The 25,596-nt window shown below is 49.4% G+C and overlaps 1 long non-coding RNA gene across 1 annotated transcript; it reads right to left on the bottom strand.

Moving 5' to 3' along the window:
* Positions 1 to 10,509: 10,509 nt before the first annotated feature.
* LOC129145610 (uncharacterized) lies at positions 10,510 to 25,298 on the bottom strand. Its single transcript, XR_008551401.1, has 3 exons — positions 25,213 to 25,298; positions 11,755 to 11,885; positions 10,510 to 10,935 (listed from the first exon to the last, which is right to left on the bottom strand). It is a non-coding gene; the product is annotated as an uncharacterized LOC129145610 (long non-coding RNA).
* Between the last annotated feature and the right edge of the window lie 298 nt (positions 25,299 to 25,596).

Below are 25,596 nucleotides of genomic sequence, written 5' to 3'. Positions count from 1 at the left end.
TGTTGATTTTTGAATTTCCACCAACTCTGTGATAAACATGAGGGGAGACAACTCCCCCCCACCCCCCCGTGTGTCTGACTTGCTGGCTCTTCCTCGTGAGGAGAATGAAGCAAAGGAACGCGCCACGTCACAGTCAGGCTCACAGGGGCTGAGACTTCCCGCCCGGGCTCCCCTCCTGGTCCCTCTCTGGGGTGATTCCCTGCAACGGTGGACCCTCGGCTAAGGGGACGCCACAGGACAAGGACCTGAGGGTTTTCTCCAGGAGCCACATGCAGGAGCTCTGAGGCAGTTCCTTCCACGCTGATCACGGCTGTTCAGATCCGCAACATCTCGTCCCCATCGCAGCCTCGTGGGACCTGAGCTGGAGCCTCTGAGGAGGCCCCTCCTGCCGCCTCCCCCTCAGAGACTGTGGAGACGCCAGATCTTTGTTTTAGGTGTGCAAGTAGGAAGTGATTTTGGTATAAACCAGTAAAATATTCAGGCGATAAAGTGATCAGTGGCTGTTTTCTCACAAGAAACAGTGGAGGCCAGAGTAGCTCACGTGACGGTCAAGGTCCTGATTGCAATGAGCTGTCAGACAAGGATTCCACGTCCTCTGAAGTGTCCTTCAAAATATGTGATTTTAAAAAATTAGTTCTACCGTTTTTAGAGTCCCATTTAATTTTGCTGTTTTGTTTTCTTTATACTATCCCCAGAGCGGTGTCTGCAGGGTCACGGCACAGAGGGGCTGTCAGCAGCCTGGAGCTGTGAGCGGGGCTGACTCTGACCCGCCTGCAGGGAATGGAGCCCCGGAGCCCCAGAATCAGCCCCCAGGGCTGGTCCTCCAGGGCAGCACAGGCCTCTCTCCTCTAGATTCCCTGAATAACCTCCTCGTGGCTCCCTGAATCTCCCTGCCACCCCAGCATTGGGGAGTTGGGGAGGATGTTGTGGCTCAGGAAATGGGGGCCTCCTCCTAATCAACTGTCCTCTCCTCATCTCCATCATCAGCCTGAGTGTGCGTGTTTGAGTCACATCAGCCCTGCAAGGAGAGGGAAGGCCCAGAACTTTAGTAGTTCCCTGGTCAGTTACAGCATCCACCCCTCTGCAATCCCACCAGGGGAGACAGAGACTCTCCCAGAGCCCCCCACCCCTCGCAGAGCCCGCATCACCCACACAGACCTTCCCCTCACAGTGTCCCCAATGCTGCCCCTGTAACAGGGTGGTCCCCAGGAAAGGGGGAGGTTCCCTGCCCCACCCAAGGGAGGGTGGAGCTGAGCAGGAAGAGGAGAAGCTGCAGAAGAGACTGAGGAAGGAAGGAAGCAGGATGGAGCCTAGAGACACGTGAAGAAACTGCGCTTGTCTTTTGGTCGTGGACTGGGTGACACAGATGTGGGTGAGACCCGTGGGAGGTGACCATGGCAGCTTTTATCTTGGTGTTGATTTTGCTCTTTTCCTTCCGGGCTTGTCTGGTAGTTTCTGACCCTTTTCTGTGGGTCCCCACTGGAAGATTCTTTAGACTTGTGGCAGGCTTTGGGGCCTTGCTCTGGGCCGATCCCATATGGATGGACTTTTACCCACAAGGGGACGGGTAACTTTGGGTGCTTTATTTAGAAACTAGACTCTTTGCCTTTCCTGTATTGTTTGCTAGTTTTATTAAAGTTCCTTCCCATTAAAGTCTCATGTTTTGTGTTGATGCGGCGGATGGCAGAACCCATTTAGAATAGGCAGGTTTGCGGGGTTTGGGCTGCCCCTCTCCCTGTTCTATAACACCCCTTCCTGGCCCCACCCTCTCTGGTTCCCCCACTACTCCTTTTGGGCCCCATGCCCTAGTCCCCATTTTCATCCTCTGCTCCATTTCCAGGAGCCTCCCCATCTTCCTAGTCATGCCCTGGGGGCTCTCCTCGACCTCCCCTCATTCAGAGATAGAGAATTTTTAAACGATGTATATTTATTTATTTATTTCCTTACAGCGTGGGTCATCTTTCTATAGTTATTGTTCCTCTTAGGTGCGGCCCTTCCACCAAAGATCCACCACACCCCACCACCAGCTCCCCGGGTCTCTCCCCGGCTCTGATCACTCCTGCTCCCCCTGCTCTAAGACGTGGATGGGTGGTCGGCCCACGGGTCTTGGCGTTTCCTGGAACCTTGTCCTTTTCCTGGGCGAGGACCTGGGCTCCTGGGTAGAATTGAATGTTAATTCCCAGGAGGAGGCACTTTCACCCCTGGAAGCAGAAGCAGAAACAAAGTACAGAGACGCTGGAGTCCAAGGATCCACCTAAGACCGTAGGAACCTCTATATTTGGGGGATCAGCCCATTATCTGGGAATCAGCCATTATGACCTGGAAACCTGCTTTTGTCCTTTGTCCACAGGACCAAGAAAATTTGAGGGCTTCGGACCTGACACTGGACTTGGGCGCCCCCCTTGTGGCAGATCCCTGTCCTGCCGCTGGGGGCCCAGGGAGCCTGGGGAGGGCCTGGCTGAGCAGGAGAAAGGGCAGCTCTGGGCTCCTGTGCTCAGCCCTGTGGCCACACGGGGGCGCTGCCGCGCTGTTGCGGATTCTGGTGGAGCCACCAGGACGGGGCGGGGACTGAGGTGGGCAGAGTTGGGGGTCCTGGAGGGCGGCGTCCTGGGAGTGAGGTGCTCTGTAAGGAGTCAGAGCAGCAGGGCTGAGAGGAGAGAAGACTCCGGAGCCTGCCCTGGGTGTGAGGTTTCCAGCTTTTCTCCCAGAACCCCTCTCTCCAGTCCCTGGATGGTGATACCTGGGAAAACTGGAAAGAGAAAATATTTCCTTCTATAACCTATTAAATATTGAGAGTATTTTAAAAAATAACATTTAAAGAATACTGTTCGATTTACAGAAAAGTTGCGAAGGCAGTACAGGTCTTGTTTATCCCACACCATTTCCATTTTGTTAACATCCTACAGGAGTACAGTTCCTTTTTTTTTTTTTTTTTACAACTAATGAAGCAATGTTGACATAATTACTAAACACCATACTTTCATTTCAGTTTTTGCTAATGTCCATTTGATGCTCCATAATCCCATCCAGTTTGCCTGGATGACAGTTCCTCAGACCTCCTTGTTTTTATAACATTGACACTGGTGAGGAGTGATGTTTGGGAGAGGTGTTAGGGTCACAGATGGGGGTTCTCAGGTCACCTCTGAGAAAAGCTTCACCAGAGTCCTCCTCTCAGTGGCATGAGGGCACACACACACACACACACACACACACACACACACACAAAAGGAAAGAAGATGATGCTTGTGCAGACACCAGCAGGCAGGAGGAGCTGCCTCTGGAGAGGGCTGGTGTGTGAGGAGAAGCCTGCAGGCCCCAGGTAGAGCCCTGGGAGCAGAGCTGCGTCTTCCCAGGCCAGAAAGGGCACTGAGGTAGTGTTCTAGTTGGGAGGGCTCATTCCTTTGTGGAATTGTTATCTGTTGTTAAATTAATTACTTCTATGGTGGGACTGGGCTGATTTGTCAGGAGCAGCGAGTCTCTGCAATGGCTCCATCCCTGTATCCCACCTCTGGTCTGCACCTCCTTATACTTCCTGTAGCATCTGATACTTGCTAGCAGTTGGCCCACAGCGATTTTCATTTCCATAATTGATTTAATGACTATGTTAATCACTTCTACCCCCACCTCCAGTTTCAGGTCTTGTGACCCCTCCACCCTAAATTTCCTACTCTTAGCCTCCATCAAGGAGCACTGCTCAGGACTATTGTCCCTCAATTTAGGTTTTTTGTTTTGACTGGGACTGTGGGTTTGGGGAAGCGGACTCCAGGGGTTCAGGGACATTGTCCATTTACCACGGCAGTGCTCATTATGTCCACCTGACTCATCACTGATGGTGTTAACCTTCAACACCTGGCTAAGGTCAATTTCCCAGATTTCTTCCTGAAAAGCTACTCTTTTTCCCATTTATTTAGAGGCTGTTGTCTTTGGAAGGAAGTCACTATGGGCAGCTCACACTTACGGGTGTGCTGCTATAAACATTTACATGCGTGATTCCACTCCTAGGTATTTACCCAAATGACACAGAAACATTAATTCCAAAGGGCACCTGCACCCCTATATTTATAGCAGCACTATTTACAATAGCTAAGCTATGGAAATAACCCAAATGCCCAAAAATAGATGACTGGATCAAGAAGAAGTGTTATATAGACACCGTGGAATATTACTCAGCAATCAAAAAAGATAAACTCATGCAATTTGCAGCAACATGGATGTTGCTAGAAGGGATCATGCTCTGTGAAATAAGCCAGAAAGAAAAAGAAAAATACCAGATGGTCTCACTCATAGCAGGAATCTAGAAAACCTAACTAAGGGACTAGGAAAAAGAATAACTATAATACAGAAAAAATCAAAATCAACAAGCAACTATAAACCAGAGACACACTATGGGGGGAAGGGGAAAAGAGGGATTCGGGTCAAAATAAGGGGGGTGAAATTGTATGGGGAATATAAAAAAAATAAATCTTAATGAAAAAATAAAGCAGAAAAAAAAACATTTACATGCATGCAGAGTTTTTTTAATATCAGTTTTCTTTTTTTAAAAGATGTATTTATTTATGCATACAAGAACTGGGGTACAGGCCAGAGATGTGGGGGTTGAGAGGATTCACCAGAGACAGAGTGGGGGGCAGAACAGGCAGCTAACTGAAATACACTGCTCAGGGGAGCAGTGGACGAGTCAAGAGAGGTCTGCTGCGCCATGTGGGTCACCTCCCCAACTGCACAGCTTCCTAGTTGCGTCTTAACCCCTTGTGCCTCCAGGGAGGCCCCCAAATATAAGTTTTCAAATTATTTGGGTAACTAGCTGGGGCAGTGATCGCTGGGCTGTATGTCAGGTTTTTGGGTTTTCAAAGAAACTGTCAAAGATCTTTCACAGTGACCTCACCCTTTTACATTCCAGCCGGCAGTGTTGAGGCTCCTGTTGTCCACATCCTGGGCAGCACCTGTGCAGGGTTTGTATTTTTCAGCCCCTACCAGGTGTGATGGCATCACTGTTGTTCTTTTTGTCTTTCTCTAGTGCCCCGTGATGCTGAGCATCTATTCATGTTCTTCCTTGTCGTCTGTGTCTCTTCCTGGTGACGTGTCTGTTAAACTCTTTGGCCCATTTTTCAAATGAGGCACCACTCATTTACAACACTGTTGTTGTCCCTTTTAAAATTGTGTTATTTCTTTCTGCTCATTGAGTTTTAAGTGTTATTTTGTAAATTCTAGATACAGTCCTTGATCAGATTCATGATTTGCAAATGTTTCCCCCACTCTGTGTCCTGAACTCCTGTGCTGACAGGAAAACAAGCATTGTTGTCCAGACAGAAGCATGGATATATTTTTTTTTTGAGAAGAGAAATGATAAATCACTAACTGGCTTTGACCAGAAGTCCTAGCTGACAGGGGTGTTGGGAGGGTGACTTACCCATGTGTGTCCTTGAGTGTTATTTAAATGTTCTTGTATGTGCATGAAATATGCTTTTAAAAGTAAATTATACTACATTACTCAACTTATAACACTCCTCACACATCACGACCAAATCACGTGTTAAGACCAGACTGGCACGTGTGTTACCAGTGATGGACCCGCACATCATAGTCGCTAAAGTCATGGTTTCCCTTTGGGTTCACTCTGGTGTTGTCCGTTCTGTGGGTGTTGTTGGACAAATGTACAGTGACCTGTGTCCATCATTATTTTCACTGCCCATAATGTCTCTGTGCTCCAACGAAACAAGTACACAGTGAAGGAAACTATCATTAAAATGAAAAGACAATATTGAGTCGGAGAAAATATTTGCACATCATCAATCCAACAAGGAGTTACTATCCAAGATCTACAAAGAACTCCAAAACACGGAAACAACCCAATCAAAACAGGGGCAGGGGAGCTAAATAGGTACTTTGCTAAAGAAGACACACATGTGGCCAATAGGTACATGGATGCATGTTCATCATCATGTGCTGTCAGGAAAATGCCAATTAAAACTCACACCTGTGAGTTGAAGGGTGTGGAGGGAAAGGAACTCTGGCACATGGTGGGTGGGGATGAAGTCTGGTCCTGTCAGCGGGCTGAATGAGGGGTTCCCAGGACCCTCAAACCTGTACACTCTACATGGGATCTGCCATCAGCAGAATAAAGACAAAATCTAATGCCTAACATCTTTGTTAGAAAAGTGGGCCTCCCTGGTGGCGCAGAGGTTGAGCGCTGGGTTGCGAAGCTGCCCGCAGCCTCTGTAGCGCCGGTTCAATCCCCAGCTGCTCCCCGACCACTGGAGGAGGGTCCCACATGGTGCGCAGACCTCTCCTGCCGCCCGCTGCTCCCCTCTGCCTGCTCTGATCCCCGCTCTGGCTCTGGTGAATTCTCTCACCCTCCCACACTTCTGACTGTACCCAGTGCTTGTATAAATAAATAAACAAACAAATAAATAAATAAATCTTCAAAAAAAAAAAAAAGGAGTATCCTTCCTTTTAAGAAAAAAAAAAAAAGAAAAGAGCTTTAACACAATGAGTGTGCAATAGAGAATCAGTGTGCAATAGGGAAAGAGAAGAGAAAGAATATAGATAAATAGTTCCCAATTAAGCACCCAAAGCTACCTGTCCCCTCATGGGTAAATGCCCAGCCAAACAGGCTTGGCTCACAGCAGAACCACTGAGGCCCAAAAGCCTGCCACAGTCTAGGGCACCTACTGGTGACCCATGGGACAGGGGCAGGAGGGGCCAGGCAAGTCTGGAAGGACAAGAGCAAAATCAAATCCACATCAAGATAAAGGCTGCCATTGTCAGGCTCCCCTGGGTCTCTCACCCACGTCTCTGTCTCTTTCACGTGTCTCTGTCCATGTCCCCAACTCCCTGGCACAAGTCCAAGCCTGGAAGTTGAGGAATGTCACTACTAGTAACGAATGTTACTGAAAAGCTTGAATTCATTCTCCTCCTCAGCGCACACAGACACCTTCACTGCTCACGCGGCTCTGGAGGCAAAGGGGAAAGTGTGGCTTCTCCTTCCCAGGAGAGAAGTGGGTCTCAGTAGGGGGGTCTGTGGGTCACTTGCCCCCTCGGGTAGAAGAGCAGCTCTCATGGGGCCCTGGAGGTGACCTTACTCCGTGTCTGCGGTGCCCACGTGGGGAGAGGGGTCTCTAGGCATCTCTGCCCTTGACGTCCATCCTCACTGTCTGTGCTGCAGAAGCTGTTTCTGCCTGAGGTGGACGCTCACCCTGGGGCTCACAGATCCTGCTTGTCCTTTGGCCTCTCTCTGGGATGACGGCCACGACTGCTGTTTACTAAAAGAACATCATCATTGCCCTCCCCTGGTGGTGCAGTGGTTGAGCGCTGTCCACAGCCTCTGCAGCACCGGTTCGTTCCCCGACCGCAGGCGAGGGTCCCACCAAAAAAAAAAAAAAAAGAACATCATCATTTCTGTTAAAAGTCTAAGCTATTTCCTCACTAGAGAATCTCAGATGTTCCTCCTCCCTGATGTTATTTTAAACCCAGTAGCTCCCCCAACACTAACCTATGAGCATCTTCTATGATTTCATTCACAGACATTTGTCCACCATCTGCAGATCCCCAGGAGGGAACAGGAGTGTGTGCGTGGACTGTGGACCCTCAATAGGTCTCTCACACGTGTGCTCACAGGCCTTATTCCTCCTGCTCCTGTGCGTGTCCACAGGGCGTCTGTCCTGAAATCCTCCCTCTTGCTTCAATAATGATGTATTGTATCACCTCAGTAGCCATAAAAGGACTCATAAAACAGGTATCCTTTTGCTTTAACTTTGATTCCTCATTTTCCCTCTATATCAACATCCTTTCAGTGAGAAGGTTTGAAGTGTTTGGGGAGAAACAGGAACCCTCTGCTACATGGTCCCCCTCCTAGATGATGTTGTCATCAGGGCTCACGGCCTTATGGTCGCATCTCCTAGTGCACAGCCCTCCCCGGGCAAGGACTGGTCATGGGAGACAGACTTACAACTTCCTGTGATCTCAACTTTTCTCACCATTTGTTTCCTGCTTTTTCCATCAGAGATGAGCAGGAGGAGGTGAGTGTCCAGCTCCTCTCTGGGAATCCTCAGCTTTGTCCTCCTTCAGGCATGAGGGGACAAGCAGGGACAGGGAGTCAGGGTCCTGGCTGTGTCCAGGTTCTGCCATCACTGGCCTGATGGTCTTTTGATTATTCACCCTCATCTAGATAACAAGAATGAATTTGAAGTTCTTTTTAGCTCAAATCCTAACACTCTCTGGCAGGCATGGATTTTGTTTTTAAGATTCATTTATTGATTTTTTTAATTTATTTATGCATACAAGAACTGGGGTACAGACCAGAGGTGTGGGGGTGAGAGGATTCACCAGAGATAGTGGGGAACAGAACAGGCGGATGGGCTGAAATACACTGCTAAGGGGAGCAGTGGGTGAGTCAGGAGAGGTCTGCTGCACATGTCGGTATCTCCCTGGCCGGGGATCGAACTCGTGCTGCAGAAGCTGTGGACAGCTTCATAGGGTGCATCTTAACCCCTTGTGCCACCAGGGAGGCCCAAGATTTATTTATTCATACTTATAAGAACTGCGGTACAGGCCAGAGGTGGGGGGGGGGGTGAGAGGATTCACCAGGGACAGAGTGGGGAGCAGAACAGGCAGACTGACTGAAATACACTGCTGAGGGGAGCAGCAGGCAAGACAGAAGAGGTCTGCTACACCATGTGGGTAGCTCTCTGGCCTGGGATCTAACTTGTGCTTCAGAGGCTGCAGATAGCTTCACAATGTTGTGCTTAACCCCTTATGCCACCAGGAGGCCCAGGCATGAATTTTTGCAGCTTCACTTGTCACTTTCTCAGGCCAGAACAGAGAAGGGGGGGTCAGGTGGGCACAGGACACCACACCCTGCAGCGGGACAGTCACCAGTTCCACTCTCAGGTTATGTTAAAACAGGGCAATGTTGGGGACAGTCACTGTCTCTGAGTCCTCATCCATGTGCTCACACTTGCAAGACAACACTCAGGCTCAGGGTGTGAAAGCAACAGGGTTTATTAAAAAGGGGAGACTGCAAACAAGGAAGGAGTGTCTAAGCCCAGAAATGGTCATCCGTCCTACCTCAGACAGTGTCCTCAGTGTCCAGTGGTCTGAAACAAAGGCTACTCATACAAGCTGTGCTATGACAGCCTGGAGCTGGTGACAACAGGTAAGCAGTGGACCAGGAGCCAACACCCGGTGGCAGCTGGAGGTGAGCCCAGGTGGAGCTGCTCAGGTGATGCTGCAGCAGCCAGCAACAGCTGTCCAAAGGCCCGGCGGACAGCACCAGACCCTGGAATGGACACTGCCAGATGCAATAGCACCAGGTGATGGTGCCCAAGGATGAGAAGAGGTGGACAGCTCTCAGAGGAGGCCAGACACAGGTCAGCAGTGCTGGTCAGCACTGGTCCAGCAGCAATGGTGCCAGAGATGCCAGTTTACATCTGATAAAGATGCCATTGTACCAACAGCAAACAGCCTTAGAGAGGCTGGGCATAAGCCACCAGCAAACAGCTCCTTTAGAAACCCCAGGGACAGCCTGACGATGTTGTCTGCAGGCGGTGTTAGAGCCAGGGCCAGAGGCAGGCGTAGCCATCAGGTCTCAGCAAAGGTCTCTGGAAAAGGTTTCATACTCTGCAGAGGTCTTGGCAAAGATCTTTCTAGAAGTACCAACAAATCTTTAGACCACTAGTTGTCTATCAAGTGGCTCAGGCTGGCTGCTGCTCTGGCTTGTATCCTCTTCAGGGCGCCGCCTCTCAAGCTTGATTGGCCCCTTTACAATCCCAGCTGTTTGGTTGGTGCCAGTGGAGCTCCAATCAGATTGGTCCATTTAGATGCCATCCAGGCATCTTTTTGAGACCATACAGGTCTCAAAAACCTTGAATGGTGGGGGGTTCCCTGGTGGCACAGGGGTTAATGACACAGCACAATCAAGCTATTGCCAGCCACTACAACATGAGTTCGATCCCCGGCCAGGGAACCAACCCACGTGGCACAGCAGACCTCTCCTGTCTAGCCGTTGCTCCCCTTAGCAATGTATTTCAGTAGATCTGCCTGTTCTGCTCCCTACTCTGACTCTGGTGAATCCTCTTACCCCATAAACCTCTGGCCTAAACCCCAGTTCTTGTGTGCATACCTAAGCAAAAATAAAAATCTCTTTTAAAACACACAAACAAAACAAAAAAAACCTTGAATGACACCTGTGAGAGCTTGAATCTGATTGGTCCATTATAATTCTGGCACTGTGTTCCTAAATGAAACACCTGTCAGTGTGTCCAGATGCCTGAGGTCAGATAGTCTCACCCTGGAGTGCAGGCCGCTGTCACTCAGAGGGCATCAAACAGGCCCGTAGGTTGCATGCAGTAAGGTTCCCTCTCCCCACAGCATCAGGGATCACAGTGGGTGTGGGCTTCAGCAGGGCCAGATGCTCACCTGAGCATCCAGAGCAGGCACCCCTCTATCACAGCCCACCAGGCTGGTCTCCCACCTGCCATAGCACAGCCCAGGCCAACGCTGCCAGAGCTCAGGGAGGCCCACAGTCCGCATGCTGAGTTTGGGCATAGAATGCCATGGGCCTCTCTCCCCGTGGCTTCTGTCAAGGCTTGCTACTGAAGCGGGCCTCAGCAAAGCTGGTCGTACCCCACCGCTTGCACCAGGCTGCAGGGATCCAGATTAAATGTAGAAGCAGGAAAATGACCCCTGGGCAAGTCTGCTCCCAGAGGACAAATTGACCAGAATAAAACTGGACCTGCTGTTCCCTCTTGTGGTGGCTCCTGGCAGCGTGGACAGCACACAGTGACCTCGGCGGGTCAGAGAGTCACTCAGCTGAGAGCAGGCCTGGCAGAAGCTGTGGCCACAGGAAATGCTTCCAGTGCCTCCTGTCTCCAGGCAGATGCTGCAGATCACTTCTTCCAGGGGGGGTCCAGTAGTAACCCCAAGGCCATGACTGTCCTGCAAGGTGGGTGAGGAAGGTGAACAAGGGAGGGCGGAGGAGACGCTCAGGGAGGAGGTGACCACACCTGCCCTGGTGAGACCGCAGGAGCCTCCTGCCTGCCCCGCACACGCTCACCCTCTCCAGTCTCTGCTCCCCACGGCGCCCCAGGCCTTTCTCAACATGGACCCTCACCTGCCTTCTCTGCTCCCCACACCAGGCAGGGAGGGCTCACAGGACCTGTCATCCCCTCCACTTTCTCTCCCATCTCACCTGCCTCCAGCACCAGAGCAGCATGAGGAGGAATTTTTTTTTTAATTTGACTTGTCAATAGAAGGGCTGGCTGGGCAGGTAGTGGGCGCCCATCACTAAGAGGACCCAACCCTCACTCTGGATGTTTCCAGTGTTTGTGACCACACTGAGGTCTCAGCCTCCTCAGCTCGGAGACCCTTCCTCACTGCAACTGCCACAGCAGGGGGCCCTGGGTGGTCAGAACCCCGGGTCGCCCAATGTGTGGCCTGGGCTGCGCTTCTGAGTCTCACTCCCCACAGTCATTAGTTACGCTGGGATCATGGTATCTGACAACTTCTAGGGTGTCGTGGGTTAAACTGAGTAATTCATGCAAATGTTTCTCTTGTTTTCATTGTTGATGTTTTTCCCTTTTTTTTTTTTTTTTAAATTTGCATTATGAAAACTCAATTCAACACTTTCTCCTTCTCCCAGGTTTTTTCCTAATTGCACAGCCTTGTTACAGCAACAACCCAAATAAAAGAACTTTTATAGTAAAAAAAAAAAAACTCACCTCCAATCCCAGTAGCAAATATCATAATGATACTTACCTTTCCGTGCTCTCCTCCAGGGTGGCCATGCGTACAAGGAGATGCATCCTGAACACTAGTGGGGAGAGGCGTGGGGGAAGCAGCCTGGGTTTGACCTGACATCCTCTCCCTGCTGCACATGGAGGGTTACGCTGGGGAGACAGGAGAGCCCCAGAATGAGAAAGAAATGTCAGTTTGCCCCTCTAACATTATATCTCCCCCTAGGAGCTGAGGGAGACCCTGGTGGGTCCGCTAAACTTGAGCAGCCTGTTCAGCCGCCATTTTTGTGACCTGCAGTTCTGCATTCCTGCACAAGGTCAGAACTGCCCGGTCACTCAGTCACGGGAGCCAGACCTTACATGGTGCCTTGCAAATCTTTCAAGAGAGAAAGCTTGATCTCCCTGGGAAGGCGATGCATCACGAGGTGTGACAAGGGAGCCCAGAAGCTGACCAGTGGGCTGCCTTGTTGATAAGATTAGGCCCATGGTCCAGGGTCTGGGGTCTGGTTTCGATTCCAACACTTGATCATCAAGCAGATAAGAATTATCTGGTCAGCAGACTCCTGTCCCCCTGAAGCCCAAGACGACGTTCCTTATTTCACCCATCCTTTCCTCCTTGTCCTCCTACCCCACGTAACTGATGCTGTATGATTATTCTAGCAATAAAAACGGCCCGGATCTTCCTCTTCCGCAGCATCCTGCATCATATAGCCTGCTCCACAACTCCCGTTTCTTTATCAGTGTGGTGTTGCCCAACGCAACAGACCCTGTTCCATCTCTCCTCCCTTCCTGGACTGTAGACAAAGGCTCAGCTCAGGAACTGGGGTGACCTGGGCTAATCCTGCCCCTGGGTCAGGCCAGTGGGGGACACACATTCCTCCCTCCCCCTGTGTGGCTCCCTCCATCTCTGGTCTATTTTTTTTTTTAATTTTTTTTTTTATAGAGGCATGTTTATTTATTTATTTGTTTGTTTGTTCTGTTTACACATGCACTGGGTACAGTCAGAAGCGCGGGAGGGTGAGAGAATTCACCAGAGCCAGAGCAGGGAGCAGAGCAGGCAGAAGGACCGAAGTACACTGCTGAGGGGAGCAGCGGGCAGCAGGAGAGGTCTGCGCGCCATGTGGGACCCTCCTCAGGTGGCCGGGGAGCAGCCGGGGATCGAACCGGCGCTGCAGAGGCTGAGGGCAGCTTCGCAACCCAGCGCTCAACCGCTGCGCCACCGGGGAGGCCCTTCTCCATCTCTGGTCTAGAGAGAAAGTAGCTGAAGCGCATGGAACAACCTCATTTTGAGGCCCGTGGGTTTTCTATGGTGATTCCAAAGAAGATGAATGTAGGGGACTGAAGATGAACATTGGCGACTGGGGGAGGGAGCTGTCAGGGGTGAAGTTACCACCACATCCTAGCAGGGGCCTGGAGCAGGGGTCCTGCCCAGCTCCTTACACCTCAAACCAACCATGAGATAGTTCTAAACCTCAGCCTCTTCTTCAGGTCCAATGCCTTTTCAGTCCTGCTTGGAAACTGCTTCTCCACAGAACTGCATTTACTGAGGTGTTGTTCTGGCACTCTTTACTCTGTGTGCGATTTCAATTCATTTATTCTGGGGCTTGATGTTAATTGTCTTCCCATCATCTTGTGTTGTATATCCTGTCATTCTTGTTACACACACACACACACACACACACACACACACACACCCTCCTCTCTTGGAAACCAGACCCTCACTCAGCACTGGGGTTACTCTGACCCTCTGTCTCTGGTCCCCTCAGAGCCTCCCTCTCTGCAGTGTCTCTACTCAGCGGTGTCTGAGCAGCCCCAGGAGTCCCTGCACCTCCTGCCTCTGACCTTGTGGGAAACCAGCCCCTCAGCCTGCATGACAGTGAGGAGGCGAGGGCAAAGTCCTGAGGTCAGTGACTGCTGGAGGACAATTTGCTTTTTTTGTTTCTTTTTCCCCTCATTGTATTACTCAGTTGAGGTAACATTGCTTTGCACACTGTATGTGTTCAGAGGCCCAGGGTCACCCCTCTTCAGATGTTTGTTACCACATCACGCCTACCATAAGGGCACCCACAGTCTTCACCATAGTTCACTGGGCCCTCTTCCTACCTTGTTTCCTGCTCTTACCCCCACCCCATACCTTCAATTCCACAGTCATATTTCTAGAGTTTGTTTTGGTTTAGTTTCACCTGTGCCCACTTTGTTTATTTATATTCCATATATGAATGAAATCATCCAGTATTTCACTTTCTCCTTCAAACTTATTTCACTTAGCATAATCCCATCCATATCTATCCTTGTTGCAAAGTCAGTATTTTTCTTTTTCATGGCTGAGTAGTATTCCATTGTGTATACGGTTTGTGTTCTTTATCCCCTCACCTGCCGTTGGGCACTTAGGTAGTCTCCATTGCTTGGTTATGGTAGACAGTGCTGCAGTGACCATAGGAGGCGCATATTCCTCGGAATTAGCATTTTACGTTCTTTGGATAAATACCAAGGAATGGAATGCTTGACCATGGGACAGGTTTATTTTGAATATTTTGAGAAAACTTAATTTGTTTTCCATAGGGGCAGGACCAATGTGCTATCCGTAGAAAAGAGAGGTTCCAGGTTACCGCCCCACCCAAGGAAATGTGGGGCTGAGCAGGGATGAGAAGCTAAGGAAGAGGAGGAAGACGTGGATTGAGATGAGGAAAGAAGACTGGAGGAGGCACATGGAGCAGAGAGACATGTGAAGAAGCAGCCAGGCTTGTTCCTCAGGCTTGGACTTGTGCCAGGGAATTGGGGACTCAGAAAGAGACATGTGAAAGAGACAGAGACTTAGGTGAGAGTCCCATGGAGACGCTGACAATGGCAGCTGTTGTCTTGATGTGGATTTTGATTTTGCTCTTTTCCTTCCAGACTTGACTGGCCCCTCCTGCCCCTGTCCCAGTAGGTGCCTTACCCTTGTGGCAGGCGTTCGGGCCCAGTGGGCCTGCTTTGGGCCAACCCTGTTTCTCTGGGCATTTACCCATGAGGGGATGGGTAGCTTTGGGTGCTTCACTTGGGAACTATTCTAACTATATTCTTTCTCTTCTCTCTATTGCACAATAATTGTATTAAAGTTCTTTTCTATTGAAGGTCTTAGGCTTTAGAGTATGTTTTGTCTTAATTCAGATGATGGCAGATCCCATGTAGAGTGTACAGGTTTGAGAAACCCTGGAAAACCCTCATTCTGCCCACTAACAGGACCAGACTTCATTCCCACCCACCATGTACCAGAGAGAGTTCCTTTTCCTCCACACCCTTCAGTGGGTCATTCTCACAGGTGTAAGGGGGTAACTCATTGTGGTTTTAATTGGCATTTTCCTGACAGCACATGACAAACATTTATCCATGTACCTATTGGGTATCTGTATGTCTTCTTTACAAAAGTATCCATCTAGCTCCTCTGCCCTGTTTTTATTGAGTTGTTTTCTTGTTTTGCAGTTCTTTGTAGGTCTTGGATAGTAACTCCTGCCAGGGACCAGCCTCTGGCAAAATGTCGTGTCAGGGGTTCCTGAAAGGATGAGACGGCCTCGGCGAAAACGAAAGGACTGAAACTTAGGGGCTGAGGGGAAGGGAATGAGGAGACACAGACACTTGGTGAGGTGTTAGTATCTTCTGCCAAGAGGCTCAGCAGGTTCTTTATTTGTACATTTTTTGCAAGCAGTGAGATGACATTAGCATGTGCATAGAAACAAAGCAGAAACAATCAGTGCATCTCTTTTTCTATGGGCTTTTCGCCACTAAGTGCTCTCAGCAAGAAGGCAACCTTCAAGGCTAATAAAAAACTAAGCCTTACACTAGAACTCATTGTTTCAACCAAACAATAACCTAAGACAGTAGATAGCCGCCAGTACATCCCTATCAGCCAAAGCCTAAGCAAGAAAAGACTTTTTTTTATTCTCATGGCCTTCACAGCAGGAGCTGGCTGCTACTCAGCTATCAGAACTTTTTTTTATTTAGAAACTCCTAACTCAAATAGCTTCATTTAAAAACTTTCCCAAGAAACTTCAAGGGAAGGCAAAAGAAGGACCCACTATAATTATTGTATTGTAATGCTTGTCAGGCATGTTCAACAAACCATCTCCCATTGTCAAGTGGGCCAAACTGCCCAACAACTAATTTCTAAACAATTTTTCGTGCTATTTACTTACAATATGCTGATACATATAATTTATTGCCTAATATACTTTCTGACAAATTTTTTCTCTCTATGACCAAGAACAAAAAGCAAAGGGATGCCAGATCTTCAGCCCCACGGTGTGAGGCCTTTTCTCTTAGCTGCTTGTCAGTATCCTATCTGGCTGGAGCAACAAGGCCTCTTGCAGCAAACTCCTTTTTGGATTGATGATGTGCAAATATTTTCTCCAACTTGATATTGTCTTTTCATTTTAATGAGTTTCCCCCACTATATAGAAGCTTTTTAGTCTCATGTGATTCCATTGGTTACTTTTTTGCTTTTGCTTCCTTGGAGCACAGAAGACATTAGGGACAGTGAAAATACTCTGCATGATATTCTCATAATGGACACAGGTCATTTTACATTTGTCCAACACCCACAGAACGGACAACGCCAGGGTGACCCCTGAGAGAAACCATGACTGTGCAACTATGATGTGCGGGCCCCTCACTTGTAGCCCACATGCCAGTCTGATCTTAATACGTGATTTGGACATGATGTGTGAAGAGTTTTATAAATTGAGGAATGAAGTGTAATTTAGTTTTGAAAGCATATTTCACGCTCATGCAAGAACATTTAAATAACACTCAAGGATACGCATAAGTCAGTCATTCCCTTCCATCCCCCAACATCCCAGTCAGCCAGTATCTGCTCAAAACCAATTAGCAATTTATCTTTTCTTTTCTAAAAAAATATATCCATGCTTCTGTCTGGACAATAATGCTTGCTTTCCCGTCAGTAAAGGAGTTCAGTCACAGAGTGGGGGGAAACATTTGCATATTACAAAACTGATAAAGGACTGTATCAAGAATTTACAAATAATGCTTAAAACTCAATAATCAGCAAGATATAACCCAATTTTAATAAGGACAAAAAAACTGTGTTATAAATATAGCAAAAAAAAATTGACTTCCAGGCCTCCCTTGGTGGCGCTGGTGGTTGAGCGCAGCACTGTGAGGCTGTCCGCAGCCTCTGCAGTGTAGGTTAGATCCCGGCCGGCGGGCAAGAATCCCACATGGCGTGGCAGACCTCTCCTGTCTCACCCGCTGCTCCCCTCAGCAGTGTATTTCATCAGTCTGCTTGTTCTGTTCCCCACTCTGTCTCTGGTGAATCTTATCACCTCCCGTGCATCTGGCCTGTACCCCATTTCTTGTATGCATGAATAAATAAATTTTTTTATTTATTATATTTTATTTATTATTGTTTATAGACATAGCAACTTATGTAGACATAGAAAAATAAATATATGAACAAATGCTCAAAATCACAGTTAAGAACAACAGTGACACCATCACCCTGCTGCCCAGGGTGTGCACAACAGGAGCCTCATCGGGTTCATTGTAAAAGATCCTTAGGGGCTGAGAGACACATCAGAGCCCTGGGCACTGTCGCTGCCTGGTTGAGAACAAAACAGAACCTGGTCAGAGATGAGACCACAGGAAGGACTGATGAGGGTGACTCCCCCATGGAGTCCATTTACACTGTCCCCACCGGCTCAGGGATCAAACCCCAGATCCACACTTACCTGCGGCCTCAGTGTAGCTTCCTCCTTGTCCTACTGTGGGAAGAAGCATCATGGGAGACCAGGGAGCAGTCAGGTCAGAAGACCTAAAGGAATCTTTTAATCCTGCACAACAGGAAGTTTTCAGAACTGGGACTAAAGACCCAGGTCAGGACTGAGAAAAATGAAGAAAGGAGGTGAGGGGGGACTGGACCAAATGCCCTCTGGGAATGCTCACCCGGGAGGACTAGGCCATAAAGATAAAGCGATAAGCATAACATATGGGGAAAGACAGACCTGTTAGATAAGGAATGTGAAGATCCCCCACTCAGTAGCAAATTAAGTGAGACAGCCGAAAACCAACCAATCACAAAGAGACTGGTGGAGCTTTAGAATAATGAGGGAAAAAAGGTATATATTCCCTTTGCCGTTTCTGTATTGTTTCCTAATTGTATTAAAGTTCCTTCCCATTAAAGTCTCATATGTTTTGTGCTGATGCGGCAGATGGCAGAACCCCTTTAGAATAGGCAGGTTTGTGGGGTCTGGGCTGCCCTTCTCCCTGCCCTGTAACAATATGCTTATATGTTAGTTTAAACTTTATAGGTTAGTTAGAAAAAAATCCCTCTGTCTCCCTTCCCCCAGGTAACTTCCTGTCCTTTGTTTCCCCTAGCCCTTAGTTAATCCTTCACCATGGTAAACATAGAAATGTTAGTTTCAGTCACATAAGTTTTTGCTAGTAATAAAATGATTGTTTAAGATAAATAACTATTTTAAGAACACTTTTGTTTAGCAACTGTGCCTTCTTCAAAATAAAGAATGTTACAACCTCTGCTGAAGGGCAAATAAACCCCTGGCTGTTCTAGAGGAAGATGTGATGATTGTTATCTTCCTACTCTAATGCATTTGCTTATGTACTCTGGGTTTGCTTGTAATGTATAAAGGGCTGCTGAGACCCTCAGCAGGATGGTGTCTGCACCCTGATCAAGTGTTTGCATCTCCTCACTCCCTCTCCCCCTAATCCCTCAGATTTGTCCATGCCCTCTCATCCTTACAGGAACCCCTGACAGGACAGTTTGCCGGGGCTGGTCACGGGCATTATTACTTCTTTACTTTAGAATATTAATAACCAATGTATGCTAAGAAAGCATTTTTAAGAAAATAACTTTCTGTAAATGTAAGGATAATCATACAATTGTATGATTTAAAAAAAAAAGTTACCTATTGTTTCACTACTGAAAGGTCCATGCAGGAGGCCTGAATGCAAAAACCCACCAGGAAGCCCACCTGGGAACAGGAGTGCTGAAGCCTGCCTAGAGAATGCAGACAATGAACCTCCCCCGCCCCCCACCCCCCTTACAAACCTTTTCTCAGACAAAGAAACTCACCCAGCCCTACAAATCTTTTTGTGCCCTACAAACCCACTGCCCCATCTGACCTCCTCACCCTATAAAAGCCTGCTTCCCCTGACAATGTGTGCAGCTTCAAGGACCCCCCACCTTGGGTCCCTGAGGTCCCTCTGTGGCGCAATGAATTTTCCCTTCCTTTGAGAAATTTAGCCTGGCTCTCCTTTTCTTTACCGTGCCGAACCTTTCACCTGGTGCGTTGCCCGGGAACGGGGTTCAATCCCACGTGGGGACCCTGCCCCGTCCCGAACCCTCCACTCTCCCTCTCCTTCACTCTCTCTCTTTCTACCTCTCCCCGTGGAACTGGAAGCCAGGAACCCCTCCGAGCTCACTAAGACTTAACAGGCCGGCCTCCCTCCCCCACTCCATTTGATATCCTAAGAGGGACACTCACTACCAGATCAACACAATCCCGCATTCCAGCAGACTCCCCCTTGTGGTGCTTCCTAAAGCCCTTGGCCCTCTACATTTAAAGCCAGATGTGAGACCTAAGCGCCTCATTTTTTATTGCTCCACGGCCTGGCCCAAATATGAACTGGACAGTGGCTCTAGGTGGCCGGAAATGGGCTCTTTTGTTACAGGGCAACCCCGGTCCAGCAACCTTCCCTGTGGTGGTGACGGGATTTGTCTTTCCCAATGTCCTGATGGCTTTGGTCTGGAGTGGGGGTGGAGTCCACAAAGCCTGTATGGAATTGGCTTTAGGACATCCTATCCCCCTAACATTTTGACCCCAAAATTCTAACCGACTTTTTTGCCGTAGGCAAAAAAAGTGGCCTGTAATTCCTTAGGCCCAGGCTGTCTTTCTCTTGCGCTCCGGCCCTTCCCTCCCTCCTGAAAACCTGCCATACTTTCTAAGTCTCGAGACTCCTCTCAGACTCTTCTGCGCCCTCTCCGAACCCCTCTTCTGCATTCTCTGATCCTCTAAATTCTCTATCTTCTCCTCCTCCAGCTCCCAAATGCAGTCCCTCCCCACCCTTTCTTTTTACCTCCCAGTCACCACACCCTCTCTCTGCTTATCCTCTTCTCCCTCCCCTCAGGGAAGTGGGGGGGACTGAAGGAGGAGTTAGAGTCCATGTTTCTTTCTCTGTCTGACCTCTCCCAGATTGAAAAGCATCTGGGCTCTTTCACTCCCTACACCCAAAAATTTCGTTATCTTACCCAAGTCTATGACCTTACAAGTCATGATTACATGTTATCTTCTCTTCCACCCTGACCTGTGACAAAAGGAAACAGGTTTTCAGGTCTGCCCAAGACCTTGCAGATCAGGTCCACAGTGTCTGACACAGCCATGCCCCCAGGCTCTGCAGCAGTTCCCAGCCCAGAGCCAGGGTGGGACTACCAGACTGACACAGGCAGGACCCCTGGGGCTGGGCTCACCTAGACCGTTTTATTACCTCTCTCCTAGCTGGTCTCCAACCGGCAGCGGCAGCGGCAGCGCCTAAACCTGTATGCTTTACTAAGCTCACAAAGATTACCCAGTGGGCCTCAAAAAACCCTGCTGCCCTCCTTAGCCGCTGCCTGACGGAGGCGCTCCAGCACTATACCAGGCTTGACCCTGACTTGCCTGGAGGTGCCACAGTTCTGGCTACCCATTTTATATCTCAGTCAGCCACAGACATTGATAAACAGCTTAAGAAGGCTGATGACGGTCCTCAAATCCCTATCTAGGATCTGCTGAATATGGCCTTTACAGTATTTAACAACCAGGAGGAACAGGACAGGGCAGAGAGGGAACTCTGTAGCCGCCAGAAGGCAGAGCTTCAAGCTCAGGCCCTAGTAGCTGCCTTAAGAGCGCCAGGCCCTGCTCCTCCAAAGACCGCAGCACCTGCTGCCCGACAGATGACAACTATGGGCCCCAACCGACCGCTGCCGGGAGCCTGCTTCAAATGTGGCCAAAAAGGACACTGGTCCAGACAATGCCCCAACCCCCCACCCTCCGCCAGGACCGCGCCCCATCTGCAACATCCAGGATCACTGGAAAAGTGACTGTCCCTCTGAGACAGGGCAAGCTAGGGTTATTAGGCAGTTTCAGGGACAGTGCAGGAGGGGACCTCTGAAGAATTTGGGGAGGCTTCAGAGATAAGGACAACCAAGGGGAAGTAACTCATTCCACTAGGAAAAACAAACATCCCAAGACCAAGTACAACATTGTTAATGCTAGTCCTGGTTTCCTTCAGATGGTAAAGGGAGGCGGAGATTGTGTTATACAGCAACCCCGATATTAAAACGGGTTCCTGGCTGTGGGTCTTCACCCGTGCGCTTTAAAGGGACTTATGAATACTCTACTACACACACACACAAAAGGTTAATAAAAGGTTTATTTACAAGAGAAAAGGAAATAAGGAAAATGTACAACTCAGGGAAAAAATAGGGAAATAAAGTCTTTAATGCGTCCTACCCGATCCGACGACCTGGAAACCCAAAGTCACTCTCAGAGCTGGCCTGACGCTGTGAGCTGGTGGAGAGCCAAAATGGGGGATCCCCAAAGCCCACGTGTCTGCCTTTTATATCCACCTGGCTGCTTAACCCCACCCTCAGGTCCCAGCCACCTTCCCTTTGGTGATGATGGGATTTGGAGTTCCCAGTGTCTTTGGCTTTGACCTGGGGTGGGGGTGGAGTCCACAAAGCCTATATGGAATTAGCTTTGGGACATCCTTTCCCCCCTAACAATTGGAGAAATGGAAAATGGTTTAATTTATGGACACATTAGAAGGGCAGCTGTTTAACTTCAATGCAGGGATGCCCATCCAGAAGACTGGGCCATAAATTTAAAGATGCAACAAATGGGGAAAGAGAAAGCTGTTAGATAAGGAAGGTGAGGATCCCCACTCAGTAGCAAATTAAGTGAGACAGTCGAGAACTAACCAATCACAAAGAGACTGGTAGAGCTTTAGAATAATGAGGGAAGGAGGGTATATATTCCCTGAGACACGACTCCACTTTGGCTTCCTTGCCCCTCCCAGGCCTGGTTCCCTGGCCTGGGAGTCCCACTTTATTTCTGCTCTTTTTCTCCTCAATAAACTTTTTCTTTCTCTAAACAAAGCTGCCTCTTCTCGCTTGCTTGCCTGAGCGTCTGCGAAGTTCCTGCTGCGGCTTCGTGAGACACCAACCCGTGGGGGTCTAGTGGCTGGGGCTCAGAGCTGCCCTGCAGCCTGGGATCCGTTCCTGGCTGGGAGACTAGGCCTGACAATTCCGGTATCACCTCCACACCTGGCAGTGGTGGGCCAGTCCCTCCAGCCCCGGGTACACTTCCACCGGCGGTCTTGGGTTTGGCGGCTGAGGACTGAAGAGGCCCGGACTCATCGACTCCGATAAACTTCGAGGAGCCCAGGGTACCGGTCAAGGTAGCAGGTGAGTCCATCTCCTTTCTGGTTGACACGGAGGCTACCTTCTCTGTCCTCCCCTCCTAATCTGGTCAAGTTTATCCTTCTCAGGTCCCGGTTACGGGTGCTGACAACCTTCCTTCTCAGCCCAGGACCACTGGTCCACTCTTTCCTAGTCATGCCTTCTTGCCCCACACCACTCCTGGGTCGCGACCTCCTGACCAAACTCGGAGCTGCTCATGGTTCCAACACCCTAGCGCTGCTCTCATCCTCCCACTGCTCCAAACATCTCCTGATCCTCCTCAGGACTCCCCGCTGTCTCCTCCACTGTCAACCCCCTGGTCTGCAATATGTCTATCCTGATTGTTGCCACCCATTGTACCCCAGTCCTCATTTGCCTTAAGGATCCCTCTTTTCCCTCTCACCCCCCGTTTCCAATCTCCCTCACTCACTGTCAGGGTCTCAAACCATCATCCAACGACTCCTGGGAAAGGGAGTTCTTACTCCTATCAACCCGCCCTGTAATACTCCCATCCTCCCCGTTAAAAAAGCCTGATGGTTCTTACTGCCCAGTGGGAGACCTTCACCTCATTAACGAGGTGGTGGTGCCTATCCATCCCATAGTGCCAACCCCTACACCCTTCTATCTCATGTACCATCTTCTACCACACGCTTCTCTGTACTTGACCTCAAAAGTGCCCTTTTTTTACCATCCCTCTGGATCCTCAATGTTATTTTCTATTTGCTTTTACTTGGGAAGATCCGGACACACACACCTCCCAGCAACTGGCCTGGACAGTCCTGCCTCAGGGGTTCCGGGACAGCCCTCACTTGTTTGGTCAGGCATTAGCTAGTGATCTCTCCTCATGTAATACACCACCCAGCACTCTCCTCCAGGATGTTGCTGGCCTCCTCCTCTGCAGACCTTTTCCGCCACGTTCTCAGCAACACACTGCACAACTCCTCACCTTCCTGTGCTCCAAAGGAAACCGTGTCTCCCCATCCAAAGCCCAACTTTCAGTTCCCACAGCCGTCTATCTGGGTCTTCAACCAACTCCTTCCTCCAAACAGCTGACGGTGGACCGCACACAGGCCATCTGGGATCTTCCCTCCCCTGAATCGGCAGAACAAATTCTTTCCTTCCTAGGTTCAGTCGGATTCTTCCATCTTGGATCCCTAATTTTGCTTCCCTAGCCAAGCCACTGTACGACACAGCAAAAGCCTCGCCCAAAGGACGTCTCCAATCCCCCGGGGAGGTCCGCAGGGCCTTCCTTTTACTCACACATATCCTCCTTAGGGCACCTGCCCTTGGCCTTCTTCATCCAGAAAAGCCTTTCCTCCTGTGCACAGACGAACATCGGAGTATGGCGGCAGGCGGCCTTTCCCGGCCTCTGGGCCCAGCCCTGCGTCCTGTCGCTTATCTCTCCAAGCAGATGGATCCCACCGTCAGGGGCTGGCAACCCTGCTTAGAGCCCTGGTGGCGGCAGCTCTACTCACCCGGGAACCCCTCAAACTTACTCTGGGAAGACCTGTCCAAGCACATTCCTCGCACTGCCTTCAGGCCCTCCTGTCTCCCCGCCCGCTCTCCACTCTCACTCCTGCCCGCTCACAGGACTTCCATGTGCCCTTTATCAAAAACCCTCTGGCGAGTCTTATTCAGTCTAATTCTCTCAACCCAGCCACTCTTCTACCTGTCTCTGGCCCCTCTTCCGTCACCCATTCATGTCCTGAAATCCTGGGGGGAAAAAATGCAAACCTCCAGACTGGGTTTAACTGACTCCCCTTTGTCAGATGCCTACTGTGTGTGTAGACTGGTGGCTCTTGCGTAAATGCGTGAGGTCAGGGAGGGCTGCCGAGGCCATTGTTACCGTCGATCAGGTGCTTGAGGCAGGAAAGCTGCCCAGAGAAACCACCTTCCAAAAGGCAGAACTCATAGCATTTAACCAGGACCCTTACCCTCAGCAACCATAAGAAAGTCAACATCTATACGGGTTCAAAATATGCCTTCCTTATGGCTCACAGTCATGCTGCGATTTTGCAGGAAAGAGGGTTCCTCTCCACCAAGGGGTCACCCATCATGAATGCTAAACTTATACTTAAGCTTTTAGCAGCCTTGCAGCTCACCAGCTGCGTGGACACTTACCCGGACAGGATTGGCAGGTTGATTTTACTCACCTCCCTACTCACAAAAAGGTTAAATATCTGCTAACAATGGTTGATACAGTGACAGGTTGGGTCGAGGTCTTCCTGCAGCTAGAGAAATGGCTCAGGTGGTAACCGAGGCCCTTCTTAACCACATTATCCCACGCTTTGGCCTCCCCACCTCTCTCCAATCTCACAATGGTCCAGCTTTTATCTCAAAGATTACTCAGCAGGTCTCCGTGGCTCTGGGTATCACCTGGAAGCTTCACATTCCCCACCACCCACAATCCTCAGGGAAAGTGGAGCGCACCAATGGGCTAATCAAGGATTACCTGACTAAACTCTCATTAGAGCTCATTACAGCAGCTGCTCTGGGATCACTCAGACCGGTACTTAGTCAGTCCTGCCTTGAATCTCGACCTTCTCAACTGACCGTCACCACCACTGCATCCGGGAGACCAAGTCCTGCTCAAATCACTTCAGCCAAAGCCACTGCAGCCTCCATGGACCAGTCCACACACAGTCATTCTCCCCTCACCTACAGCAGTTAACACTTCTGGGACACCCCTCCTGGCACCATCTCTCTCGGGTCAAACGTGCCCCCGAAGACAAACAGTATGCATGTCGTAACCTGGGTCCTACTAGGATGCGCATTTCTTGTCAAAATCTCCCCTAGCTCAGAGTCTGTGTGTGGAAATTCAAAGTTAGGGAGACCTTTGTCTCAGGATCCACTGAGAATACCTACTTGGAGGGTACTTCGGAGTGCCCACAGGCCGGATGCATAGCACCCATCACTCTCATCCTAACTCTTTCATTGATTACTAACCCTATGAACACCTTGTTTTGTTTCTTTTACCATCAAACCTTAAATCACTGCAAAAATAACTACCAAGAATATGGGGGGTGCCCTTACCCGTCATGTACAGTGCACCTTCCAGACAAAGGCCGAATGTTCTCTCCGGTCCATCATAATATGGGTTTCAATACGAATCAAGTTAATTATGCTATTTCAGATCCTTGAGACCAACATTGGGTACAGGGAGTCCAAGCCACAGGGTACACTGGCTGGCATTCCTACCCAGTGGCAACATTGTCCCATTTCAAGGGAATATGTCCCGACACAAAATGCCACAGTACATCTCCCAGGACATCCTCCATTCAGAGCAAGTCCTACAAAATCAGCTAACATCATCAGAAAAGACTGAGACACCCTCAACCTGGGTTCTATAATCCAAAATGTTATAACCTTCCTAAATAACTCTTTTGGGACTAATACCTCCTCTTGTTTCCTCTGTGC

This window comes from Talpa occidentalis, unplaced genomic scaffold (genome assembly GCF_014898055.3).
Source record: "Talpa occidentalis isolate TD23 unplaced genomic scaffold, MPIMG_talOcc4v2.1 talOcc4.13, whole genome shotgun sequence".
Taxonomy (NCBI): domain Eukaryota; kingdom Metazoa; phylum Chordata; class Mammalia; order Eulipotyphla; family Talpidae; genus Talpa; species Talpa occidentalis.
The sequence above is the reverse complement of the archived record's forward strand: the minus strand, read 5'-3'. Positions and strand labels throughout refer to the sequence as shown.